We start from the raw sequence: 12271 nt of genomic DNA, 5'->3' as shown, positions 1-12271 counted from the left end.
AGACAAAAGCTATCAAACAGCAAAACGTGAACTGAATCAAATCGAAAGAGCCCGGTCTTCGTTTTACTAATAACATCAAGAACCAGTCATTTGAATACTGCCGACACAATTTTTATACAATCCTTTGTTGGTTTGCCGAGGAAAGACGTCTGACTTTAGTGAGATCTCAATGAACGATTACCAAGGAAAGACGTCTGACTTTAGTGAGAGTTCAATGAACCAATTAACATGCGGTCAATCTCATATTTTCCTGTGAATTTCAAAAAGCGAAACAATATGCTGTTTGGACGGATAGGAGTTTTCTATGTAAAATCAAGTGATCCCGTGTGCAGTGTATATGTGTTTAGGGGTGGGGGAGGGGTAGGTGTTTAGGGGTGGGTAGGGAGGGATAGGGAACATAATCTTCCCTGTGAAATTTTCCTATTTAAATTTTGCCGACCATGACGAGTGATTGTTCCCCATATTTTCCGAGACGAAAACACAAACTGTACCGTGAGGGTGCGACAACTGAGGACATCAATCGTACGCAGTTAGGCTACCCTTCCCCCACTGTCCAAGAGAATCATTAATTGGGACTTTCGGACGCGACCGGAGAAATCGGACTGTAAAGGAAAGGCCGGTGTAAAATTGCGTCTCACCTTTAATTGTTAATAATTTGCTCAGATAATAATTGCTTTTGCAGCTATGAAGTTCTCTAGTGAGGATATATTTTGAGTTAATTCGGTTGTTTTGGTGATGTATTTATGTACCATACCATACTCTCTTCGTATGTGTTGAGTAAAATATAGATAGATAAGCTTACAGGTAGATAGAAAGATAGATAGATAGACATATCGATTGATTGATCAGATTGAATGTTCTTTGTAGCGTAGTTCCTACATTTTAAATTGCACTGATGTGATAATCACCCGGCGGGGTGAGCTGTTTTTCTCGCTTTGTATTTGTGAACGTTTATACGCATTTTTTACTGGAAATATTGAGAGAGAGAGAGAGAGAGAGAGAGAGAGAGAGAGATTCATAATTCATGCCACAGGATTCAGGTCCCATCGCAGAAGCGTACACATCTCCAGTTGTCAACAATGGAATGAATATGTGCCAGATCTGCTCCGTTACTTGTGCATGTGGCGTACGTAAGCTTAAACTTTATGACGAGAGTCTCAAGGAAGAAATTTGAACCGACAAAAATAATGGCGAACAGGAAAGGTTCTTTCTGTCGTCATATTGTTGACTGAAGCTTGTATTGAAACACTCGACACGGCCGACACCTTATCTCTACGCCGCGTTTCAAACCAAAGGGCAGTTTTAGTAATCTTGGAAAGTTGGGAGGAGTCCTTACAAGCCTTGATCACTCAGCCGTGTTAATTTGCATCTTATTTGCATAATTGTCAGCTGCTTGGGCGAACAGTGACTGAGATGAGATTAGACAACTTCAAAACGGTTTTGACTTCAAGAAGCTGGAATCACCCAGGGAATTCGGTAGATTTTTCAGAGAAACAGAAAAGGTAAGTCGTGTAAAACTTACAGACGCAAGGTCGTCGATCAGGATGTTTGAAAACAAACTAGCTTTCGTGGGTCAACTGTTAAAGTTTTGGCCCTGGGGCACCTAACGAAGCGAGCGGTTCAACACCACAGTCTCTCAGAACTCGTCACGGCCACGCTTTCCCGAACCGTCTGCCTCGGTAGATATCCCGGAGGACTCTCAATGCATGCCAAAGCGGGTTTGACGTTTTGCCAGTCGGACGGCGACTGTGTTTATTCGGGAACACATCTTTATAATCGTTTGTAGGCTCCACATGTGTACGTCTGTAGCGTTGTGATAATTTCCATTGAAATGCATGCCATGTCAAATACACTTCGACTTTCAATGGGCAGTCTTTACCGCTGTCCACAGTTCCTCACAACAAAACACAACCAATCTTTTGTCAGTTCTGCTATCACATTCCACGTCTCGGGTTTCCAGACTCTCGACAGCGGAATTTGCGTCAGGGGGGATTTCTAGCCGTGATGTGTGAAGTGTCTTGTACGACTCGCCAGTATTTGAACACAGAGAGGATTAAAATAGCCGATACGGTGTTCTTCAAATCGACCGGTACGCATTTGTAAACAAATCGGAAGTACTGCCAACACGTAATAGTGAAATTTCCATTCAAAACGCTTTGCGTCCCTTCACACCCGGCCTTCATACACACACACTTCCACAGACTGTTATGTTTCACAGGTTAAATATCCCAGTTGCAACACTTAATGTGCTCACATATTCGTGCATTTTCAAAATGTTTGTGAAGACCAGTGAACGTTGTGTTTTTGCGAAAATCCGGTGCACTACGGTGTTTCATATCTCACTCCCAATTAATCCAAGAGTTCTTGCACCATAGACGTTTGTACTGTCTATGCTTCATGCTTCAAGTCAGGTATACTGGTCTCAAGATTTATTCAGCTTGGGTAACGACAATAGCAAACTGTTGATGCGTGGAAGTTCGGCCAAGTCTTTCGCGAATCTAGCCGTTTGATTTCTGTGACAGTTGTTGAGGATATATTATATTTCGCGTACTATGCAGACTTGCAGTATTTTGTCTTTTAAATCCCCTAAATCTAGAATTTTTTGTCAGCGCTAGCAACTAATGCCTTATCATTGATTTATTCAGTATGTTGCCATCGTTTGTAGATTCAGTTGACTTATTGTTCAGACCACATGAAAAATTACATGATATTAAATGTGTAACTTAAAAAATATATATAGTTTCCTTGTTGCTTTCAATTCACTAACATCTCGTCATCATTAAATGTTACCCAAAGCAAAGGTGTACAAAATGTTTTGCAATAGTTGTACTAACAGTCAGTTCAGAATTTTAATTCCTCCCCCCCCCCCCCAACAGACATATGTTTAGTAGCAATGTTTCAAGATATTTTTTGTTTATCATGGTAATCGCACATTGGGATTTTTTTTTTCATTTGGACAACCCCTTCTCTGATGAAATTATCAACCCTTAAGGCGATTATACTCCAAGATGATTTTAAAGACAATAGAACACAATGTCATCCCAGCCAATATACCAAATGGTAATTTTGTGAGTAAATGGAAAACTCCACACTATCTTGTCTAGCCGTGAAGAGAACATGTTATTATAGAAATGACAGACGACGCACTGACCATTAAGGTTTATTTATGGGCAAGGGCGAGAGGAAATTAAGCCAAAAACTAACGGGCGAGGCTTGCCGAGCCCGTTAATTTGGCTTTCCTCTCTCCCGCACCCATAAATATAAACGTTAATGGTCAGCGCGAAATCTGTTATTTCAATTATATTATCAACGAACCCTGAAAAACTGGCAAAATTTACAAAAATTTCCCATGTGAACGACAATGGGGCCCCAGAACCTGTCAGTGAGTACTCTGCACGTGCTGCAAAAATTTTGCAAATCCGGGGATTTTTGAAAAAAGCGTCTAAACTTGGTCCACAAACAGTCTGGGTCGTTTCCAAAATTGGCAACGCTATACCATAATATTTTCCCCCTATCATTAGCTAATCAGCAGCCAGCACGCCATCAGTAAAAATTGTATTTCCTGGCAACCTCCACACGTGTCCTTCGTTACCTACGCCATATTGTGTCGAACTCTTGCGCCATATTCTGTCATAATGTCGAACAGTTGTGTGGCCACTCTGTCAAAACACATTTTCAAAATCGCGTACCATTTTTATTCTGGCTTAGACAACCATACCCCATATATCTATGTCATTCCTGGACTCTGGCCTGAAGTCCTGCGAAATATAAATCGTGTACCTACACAGATCGTTCAGAAAACCCCATTTGTATCGGAGATGGCAGCGATCACAAATTCTACCGTATGCCGAACAGTTGTGTGGCCACTCTGTCAACACATTTTCAAAATCGCGTACCATTTTTAGTCTTTGTAGGACAACTACAAAACAGGTATCATTTTAAAGCTCTGACATAGCTCTTCCATCTTGCAAAAGCCATACGCGTACCCTCACAAATAACCTTTATAACAGCATTTCTAATAGAGATGACGAACATCTACAAAATGATTCTTGGTACTAAAGCGAAATCGATTAACTGGGGGTAGAAACGAATCGTCAATATTTTGGATATTTCTTCACTCATCGGACTAGTTGTTGGACAATGACCTTCTGCAGAACACATGGATTATGTTGACAGTCGAAATTCGTTGAAATTCACAAGACAGAGGCTTATTAAGCAGCCCAAAACTGCTGATCACACTTTGTGGGTAATTTGTGACCCAGCGTGACATGTACTTTATTAATGATGTAATCTGGTCGATGATTGGCTAAAAGCCGGAATACATTATCATAATGAGTTGCCAATTTTAGGAAATGACCCGGACTGACAAATGCTCCATTTTATTTCGATCTTTGTACAAATCACAATTTTCGTTTTAGCCTTAAAGTTACTATGTGTACGATATTATTCATATTCACGGGCATGAAAACAAATCATTAATGTGTATTTGTGGGCAGTCACATGGTTCAGCTCGACCAATTAAAATGCAATGGACAGGGCATGGTAATATAATATTGTGTGTTTGACCATGGAAACCCTAATACCATTAGTAAAAATTGTTTTTTTTAATTGATATTAATTTTACTTTGAGCTTTGTATTGTTGCTATCACTCATGTGTAAGTAATTAGTCCCCCCGGACACCGTCCGGGGGGACTTATAGGTTTGGTTGTGTCCGTGCGTGTGTGCGTGCGTGCGTGCGTCCGTGCGTGCGTCCGTCCGTGCGTGCGTCCGTCCACGCAGATATCTCAGTGATGCCCAAAGCGATTTCATTCAAACTTGGTACAAGGATTACTTCATATGTCATACAGATGCACGTCATTTGTTTTGTGATACGATCCAATATGGCTGCCAGGCGGCCATTTTATTACGATTTTTTCATGTACAGAGCCATAATTCAGGCATGTTTCAACTGATTTTATTCAAAGTTGGTACAAGGACATTGACCAATGTCATAGATATGCACGTCAATTCTTTTTGTGATACGATCCAATACGGCCGCCGTGCGGCCATTTTGTTACGATTTTTTCATGTACAGAGCCATAACTCAGGCATATCTCAACCGATTATATTCAAACTTGGTACAAGGACATTGACCTATGTCATACATATGCACATCAATTTGTTTTGTGATACGATCCAATATGGCCGCCAGGCGGCCATTTTATTACGATTTTTTCATGTACAGAGCCATAACTCAGGCATGTTTCTACAGATTTTATTCAAAGTTGGTACAAGGACATGACCAATGTCATAGCTATGCACATCAATTTGTTTTGTGATATGATCCAATATGGCCACCGTGCGGCCATTTTGTTACGATTTTTTCATGTACAGAGCCATAACTCAGGCATATCTCAACCAATTTTATTCAAAGTTGGTACAAGGACATCAACCTATGTCATACACATGCATATATTGACTTGTTTTGTGATACGATCCAATATGGCCGCCGTGTGGCCATTTATTACGTTTTTTCATGTCCAGAACCATAACTCAGACACGTATCAAGCAATTTATTCAAAGTTGGTCAAGGAGATTGACCAATGTCATACATATGCATGTTAATTTGTTTTGTGATACGATCCAATATGGCTGCTGTGCGGCCATTTTGTTATGATTTTTTCATGTACAAAGCCATAACTCAGGCATATTTCAACCAATTTTAATCAAAGTTGGTACAAGGACATTGACCTACCGTATGTCATACATATGCACATTGATTTGTTTTGTGATTCGATCCATTATGGCCACCATGTTGCCATTTATTACGATTTTTTCATGTCCTGAACTACAACTCAGACATGTATCAAGCGAATTTATTCAAAAGTATTTTTATCACAGACCTAATTAATGAAGAGGACTCTATCCTCTCTGAGGACCTGTAATCAAAGCACCCATTAACAAGTGGGGACTATGTCATCAACGATGACTTGTTTATTTAGGGATTTGATTAAGTAAATAGTATGTGAATGCCCTCACTATACATCATTATTGTTGTAATATTCTTTTTTAAGAAATGTGTTTAAAAATTTGGTAGTAATTTATCGGCATACTCTCAAATTATCATTGTTATTTGGCCAATGTTTTACACAAAAGTTACTTTAATGTGACATTGTGACTATTGCAGGTATTGTTTTAATATGTGTGTTTATGCTGAAGAGGGGCATGGAGAAAAATTTATTAATATTTAAAACAGTTGAAAGTGTATTAGCTGTAGTGACCAAAAACCATAAATTTATCAATTTATTATGCAAATACTGCATGGTATGCAAGCACACATGTACTTATAACTAAAATCAGTACAGCAGTGCAGTGTGTACTCCTTGGAGGTACAGAGTGGAAGTACCAATGATAAATCTTTAAATCACCGTTTGCAAAGAACATTATATAATTATCTTATCAGAACATTTATGATTAAAAGACCACAAACACAAGATGAGGGTAGTAACCTCTATGCAGATATCTAATCTGACTAAATCACTTTTACAATTATCTCATTATCAGTTTGTAGTGCAATGGTTTGTTGCATTTTACAATTATGGATACAAGCAGTTTTGCTACATGTAATTCAACTTCAATGCCACAAGTAAAATATGATCTGATAAGTTATAAAGCCCATATCTGCTTTTAATCTAGAAAACGGAAATTCTGTATAGTCTCCTTCTAAGATTTGAAATTTCTAGAGACAACTTGCTGAATTTCTTAAAGACTTTCAATAAATCATTTCATTAAGTTTCACTTGATAATCCTATGATAATATTTTATTGTGGGACTTCTGATAGTTCTTGTAGAGTTGATAGAGGTTGGATAACGAGTCTTTTTGTGAGTAAAGTGACCCATTGCTAATAACACATGTATTTCAGTGGTAAGCTTAGATATATACTTATGTATCAAAACAGGTTTTATTGGAAGACTGTCTGTTGGCTTGTTGTAGTCTGTCCTGTTAGTTTTCATGTCAGTTACGAACTTGGCAGTGAGAATTTTGAAAAACAGATTTCTACTTCTAAAGAAAATTTGTGTAGTAAGGTCAGTGAGACAGCCAGCATTGTGAACTAAGTGATGTGTGAAAATAACTAAGTGCAAGATGTACGTCATGCGAGCCTGTATGTGTGTATGGAACGCTGTGATGAAACTGTCGCACATCTTAGACTGTTTTGGTCACCCAGTGTGTGATTAACAGTTCTGAAGTTCAAGATAATGTGTACATAACTACATTGTTTGGAATCTAATCATGAAATCATTCTATGTTTTTGAGTTCCTAACACCAGATGGAAGTGTAAGATAGATATGAGAGGGAAGTGTAAGTCACTGAGATGAAAAGAATTTCTGGTTCCTTTTTAGTGCACTGCTTTTGTTAAAGTTTAACAAGCCCTGACAAAAGACATCTTCAAAGAACCGCAGACGTCTTTTTTTTCTCTGTGTTGAAATGTAGAGGAATGCTTACCATTAAACCATGAATAATGTTTTGCCAACTTAGTCACGGATTTCTGTATGTTGAATCACTGGATAGATATAATTAAAGGCTGTTGGCAGATTTCTTTTTGACGTGACTGAATTGTTGGTGTGTCTAATGATAGGCAATATCTGTACATTGAAGACTTCTATGCTAAATTGTAGGTAATCAAAAAGTGACTTCACAGTTTGTACAGGATAAGATCACACCAATAAGGGGATAATCATTGGAAACAATAAAAGACTATGGAAATAATCATGGTATTTTATTTCTAATGATATGCATTCCTTGTCTGCCAAGGTTTTGAGTTTGGTTCATCAAAACTGATCAACTTTAAGGAAATGGTGAACTCATATCATTCTCACACAATGTACAAGGAGTGGTTGTGAGTTACTGGCCTGCTGCACACTGGATGATTTCAGGAAAGTCAAGTTTAGCTCTGCTATCATTTTAAAATGATAAGCACTGACATTTTCTTGACCCACTCCAAGAATCATATTGCAATGTCTACACAGTATTAATATTTCACACACAAGGTGTATTTGTGTGTAATACCCAATGATTTTAATTACAATGGAATTCTGATATTGTGTAGAATTTTGAATTTTAGTTCTGACTGGAATTCACATATAAACAGTATTATTGCAAATTGAACATCATGTACCGTAGTCTCTCTCACTAAAACTTTACAATGTCCCAATGCGCTCTGGGGAAGTGGAATTAGTAAATTTACTAGTTTGATAGAGCAAAGAATACATGTTATGGCAAAAGTTTTGAAAATTCTCTTACTGATACATCCCTTGAATGTGACCAATACATTGATCTGTCATTGGTGATTTAAGGGTAGTTTGCACCTCAAAAGTGAAAGACTGAAATTTTCCTCAAAGAATCTTCCAACAGTTCACTTTCAAAATCTAGAATAAATATCCGAGGTCACCGTGCAAATTTTTGTACAAGAGAAACAAATTTACCCAAGATTTACCAATGTTTGAAATTCAAATGGCCACATCCCTGTGTTAACTCAATGAAGAAAAATAAAATTTTTGATTAGAAAAACTAAGATGGACAAAATTTTCTTACACCAAGAGGTTCAAATGAACCTTCACAAGTGGTAGATCAGAAAGGAATTGTAAAAGTTTGAGAGTCTGAATATCTGTCCCTGAGGTCGCATTCTACCTGAAGGGATCATGAATTTTCAACGCTAAGCTTCAAACGGTAAAAGATTAAAGAATTAAAAAAGTGTGTGTGACCCATTTCCTGTATTAGACTGTCACCATGTCTGTAGAATCAGCTGTCTGCACATAACATGCAATAGAATGGATTACTGATTTAAATGAGACCCCACCCCATCAATAAACTTTCATTTCACAGACCAAAGGAGATTTTCTGTTTAATTTAATTCTACTTTCATGGGATTATAATTCTGTGGATAGGGATCACATACATCCATGGAATGTAATGGAAGAAAACGTATTTGTCAAGTCTTTGCAGAACTTGTCTATGCTATATATCTCCTTCAGTAGAATCTTTTATTAGTTGTGTTTGTGCCGGGCGGAAGGCCCTGGGGGTGGGTGTTCCTCTTTTGTTACAGCTACTTTAAGTCTAGATATCAGACTTTACAGAACTCTGTCTGTAGACATGGTAACTTACCTCAGCTTGTGCATCACTAATTACAAAATATACTCCGTTGTTTTCTCATTTTAAAAGTTGTAATTTCTTAGATCATATTTATCTTATAATTCAGTCTGTCACTTTATCATTGTTTTGGATGCAAATGCTTTGTTGGTTTATTTATTTATTTTTGATTTGTTCAATATTTTTTAGCAAATCAATGCACAAATACCAAACAGACCATTTTGAAGCCCTTTCTCATGTGACTCTTAGCATCGCACAATTAATGCCTTTGTATTGGTTTGGAATTATGGTGTAAAATAGCGTATTATTATGTTGCTGTATTCAACTCTCCAGTCAAATACTGTGACTCAACACCCATTTTTTAATTTCATACAAAACCAACACATTTAAAATGAACACACTTGAAAACAACACAATTACACAGACTTGCATGTATGATACTACATTAAATCAGCTTTCCTTCATGATTTGGTTGATTGAAGAATCTGTAAGTAAGCAGCAGGTACATCTAGCTGTTGTATCTATGGTTACACGTTGCTGTTGTATCTATGGTTACATGTAGCTGTTGTGTCTATGATTACATGTAGCTGTTGTATCTATGGTTACATGTAGCTTTTGTGTCTATGGTTACATGTAGCTGTTGTATCTATGGTTACATGTAGCTGTTGTATCTATGGTTACATGTAGCTGTTGTATCTATGGTTACATGTAGCTGTTGTGTCTATGATTACATGTAGCTGTTGTATCTATGGTTACATGTAGCTGTTGTATCTATGGTTACATGTAGCTGTTGTATCTATGGTTACATGTAGCTGTTGTGTCTATGATTACATGTAGCTGTTGTGTCTATCGTTACATGTAGCTGTTGTATCTATGGTTACATGTAGCTGTTGTATCTATGGTTACATGTAGCTGTTGTATCTATGGTTACATGTAGCTGTTGTATCTATGGTAACATGTACAAATAGCTGTTGTATCTATGGTTACATGTACTTACTAAAAGCTATCAATCTAGTTACCATAGCAATATACTGAATAGATGATTGACAAAAATTCCTGTCATTAATTTCTTTACATGAAGTTTATTGAAGTTTTTTTTCATTTTAAGGTTACATCACAAGACACACTTGGAAGTGTTGCTAAGGGATATCAAGTATTCTTTATAAAATGTTATCAAAAGCTATCATGGCATAGATTGGATAATGACAGGTAAGAGTATTGGCAATTCTCAGCCAAGTCTTGTCAAAATTTGCCTAAAATGTTGGAAACTGTGAAACGTTTCTTCATGGATGTTTCTGATAAGGCTAGAGTGAAACCTTTCTTCGTGGATATGTTTCTGATAAGGCTGTCGACTGATTTGGGTCAGAGGAACATGAGGAAAATTCACCAGATTTTCTATTACAGAAATTGCGTTGATACTTGTGCATGTGACAAGCAATGGTATGTAGTAGTGTTCACCCCTGAGCTATTAACAGTGATTCTGTTATTGGCCGATACCCTGGTAAATGTTACCATTCCAGAGTTCCAATGTCATTTTAATGGGGTTCCCCTTGGTATATCAATGCAATCAGATTTACATGTAGGGACATCAGAAATGTTACGGGGTTCCCTAATCATTTATCAATGTTCCAGAAACTTAGCAAAAACACTGTTATTTCCAAAGGGAAAGACAAAAGGAATTATTAACTTAAAAATTACTTTTACTGTCATGAAAATTTCTGGGAAGAGCTCAGAAGCACCTCATTCTGTACACATCAAAAACAAAATCTAACTTAAAAATTCTAGAGTTGAGCAAGTGAATCTACCTTAAAAATTCTAGAGTTGAGAAAGTGAATCTACCTTAAAAATTCTAGAGTTGAGCAAATGAAATAGGGAATTACCCTCAATAAGCTGTATCATATGAAATAAGTGCTGTTATTTCTGTGTCAGAACATTTTTGGAAAGATTTACGCTTCATAAGTGATGAAATATTATAGTTTGTGAAAGCTGCCATTTTTTCTGGTTAATTAGTCCCCACGGACACCGTCCGGGGGGACTTATAGGTTTGGTCATGTCCGTGCGTGCGTGCGTGCGTGCGTGCGTGCGTGCGTCCGTTCACGCAGATATCTCAGAGATGCAAGGAGCGATTTCATTCAAACTTGGTACAAGGATTACTTCATATGTCATACAGATGCACGTCGATTTGTTTTGTGATACGATCCAATATGGCCGCCAGGCGGCCATTTTATTACGATTTTTTCATGTACAAAGCCATAACTCAGACATGTTTCAACCGATTTTATTCAAAGTTGGTACAAGGACATTGACCAATGTCATAGATACGCATGTTGATTTGTTTTGTGATACGATCCAATATGGCTGCCAGGCGGCCATTTTTATTACGATTTTTTCATGTACAAAGCAAAAAATCAGACATGTTTAAACTGAATTTATTCAAAGTTGGTACAAGGACATAGACCAATGTCGTAGATATGCACGTCACTTGTTTTGTGATACGATCCAATATGGCCGCAAGGCGGCCATTTTTTTACGATTTTTTCATGTACAGAGTCATAAGTCAGACATGTTTCAACCGATTTTTTCAAAGTTTGTACAAGGATATTGACCACTGTAATAGATATGCGCGTCAATTTGTTTTGTGATACGATCCAATATGGCTGCCGTGTGGCCATTTTGTTACAATTTTTTCATGTACAGAGCCATAACTCAAAGATATCTCAACCGATTTTATTCAAAGTTGGTACAAGGACATTGACCTATGTGATACATATGCACGTCAATTTGTTTTGTGATACGATCCAATATGGCCGCTAGGCAGCCATTTTATTATGATTTTGTCATGTACAGAGCCATAACTCAGACATGTTTCAACCAATTTTTTTCAAAGTTGGTACAAGGATATTGACCAATGTCATAGATATGCATGTCAATTTGTTTTGTGATATGATCCAATATGGCTGCCGTGTGGCCATTTTGTTACGATTTTTTCATGTACAGAGCCATAATACTCAGGCATATCTCAACCGATTTTATTCAAAGTTTGTACAATGACATTAACCTATGTCATACATATGTACGTCAATTTGTTTCATGATATGATCCAACATGGCTGCATGGCAGCCATTTTGTTACAATTTGTTCAC

The 12271-nt window shown here is 37.5% G+C and overlaps 1 protein-coding gene across 5 annotated transcripts in view; it reads left to right on the top strand.

Annotated features, from left to right (window-relative positions):
• The first annotated feature begins 1374 nt into the window (after window positions 1–1374).
• The window catches only part of LOC139125284 (cell adhesion molecule-related/down-regulated by oncogenes-like), a 235847-nt gene continuing 224950 nt past the window's right edge, over window positions 1375–12271 (top strand). For all 5 annotated transcript variants that reach the window (XM_070691371.1, XM_070691381.1, XM_070691367.1 and 2 more), the window contains exons 1-2: window positions 1375–1502; window positions 10237–10337. The gene's annotated coding sequence lies outside the window, so the exon portion shown is untranslated. The remainder of the gene's footprint in view (window positions 1503–10236; window positions 10338–12271) is intronic.

Source organism: Ptychodera flava, assembly GCF_041260155.1.
Source record: "Ptychodera flava strain L36383 chromosome 3 unlocalized genomic scaffold, AS_Pfla_20210202 Scaffold_25__1_contigs__length_14229661_pilon, whole genome shotgun sequence".
In the NCBI taxonomy this organism is placed as follows: domain Eukaryota; kingdom Metazoa; phylum Hemichordata; class Enteropneusta; family Ptychoderidae; genus Ptychodera; species Ptychodera flava.
The sequence above is the reverse complement of the archived record's forward strand: the minus strand, read 5'-3'. Positions and strand labels throughout refer to the sequence as shown.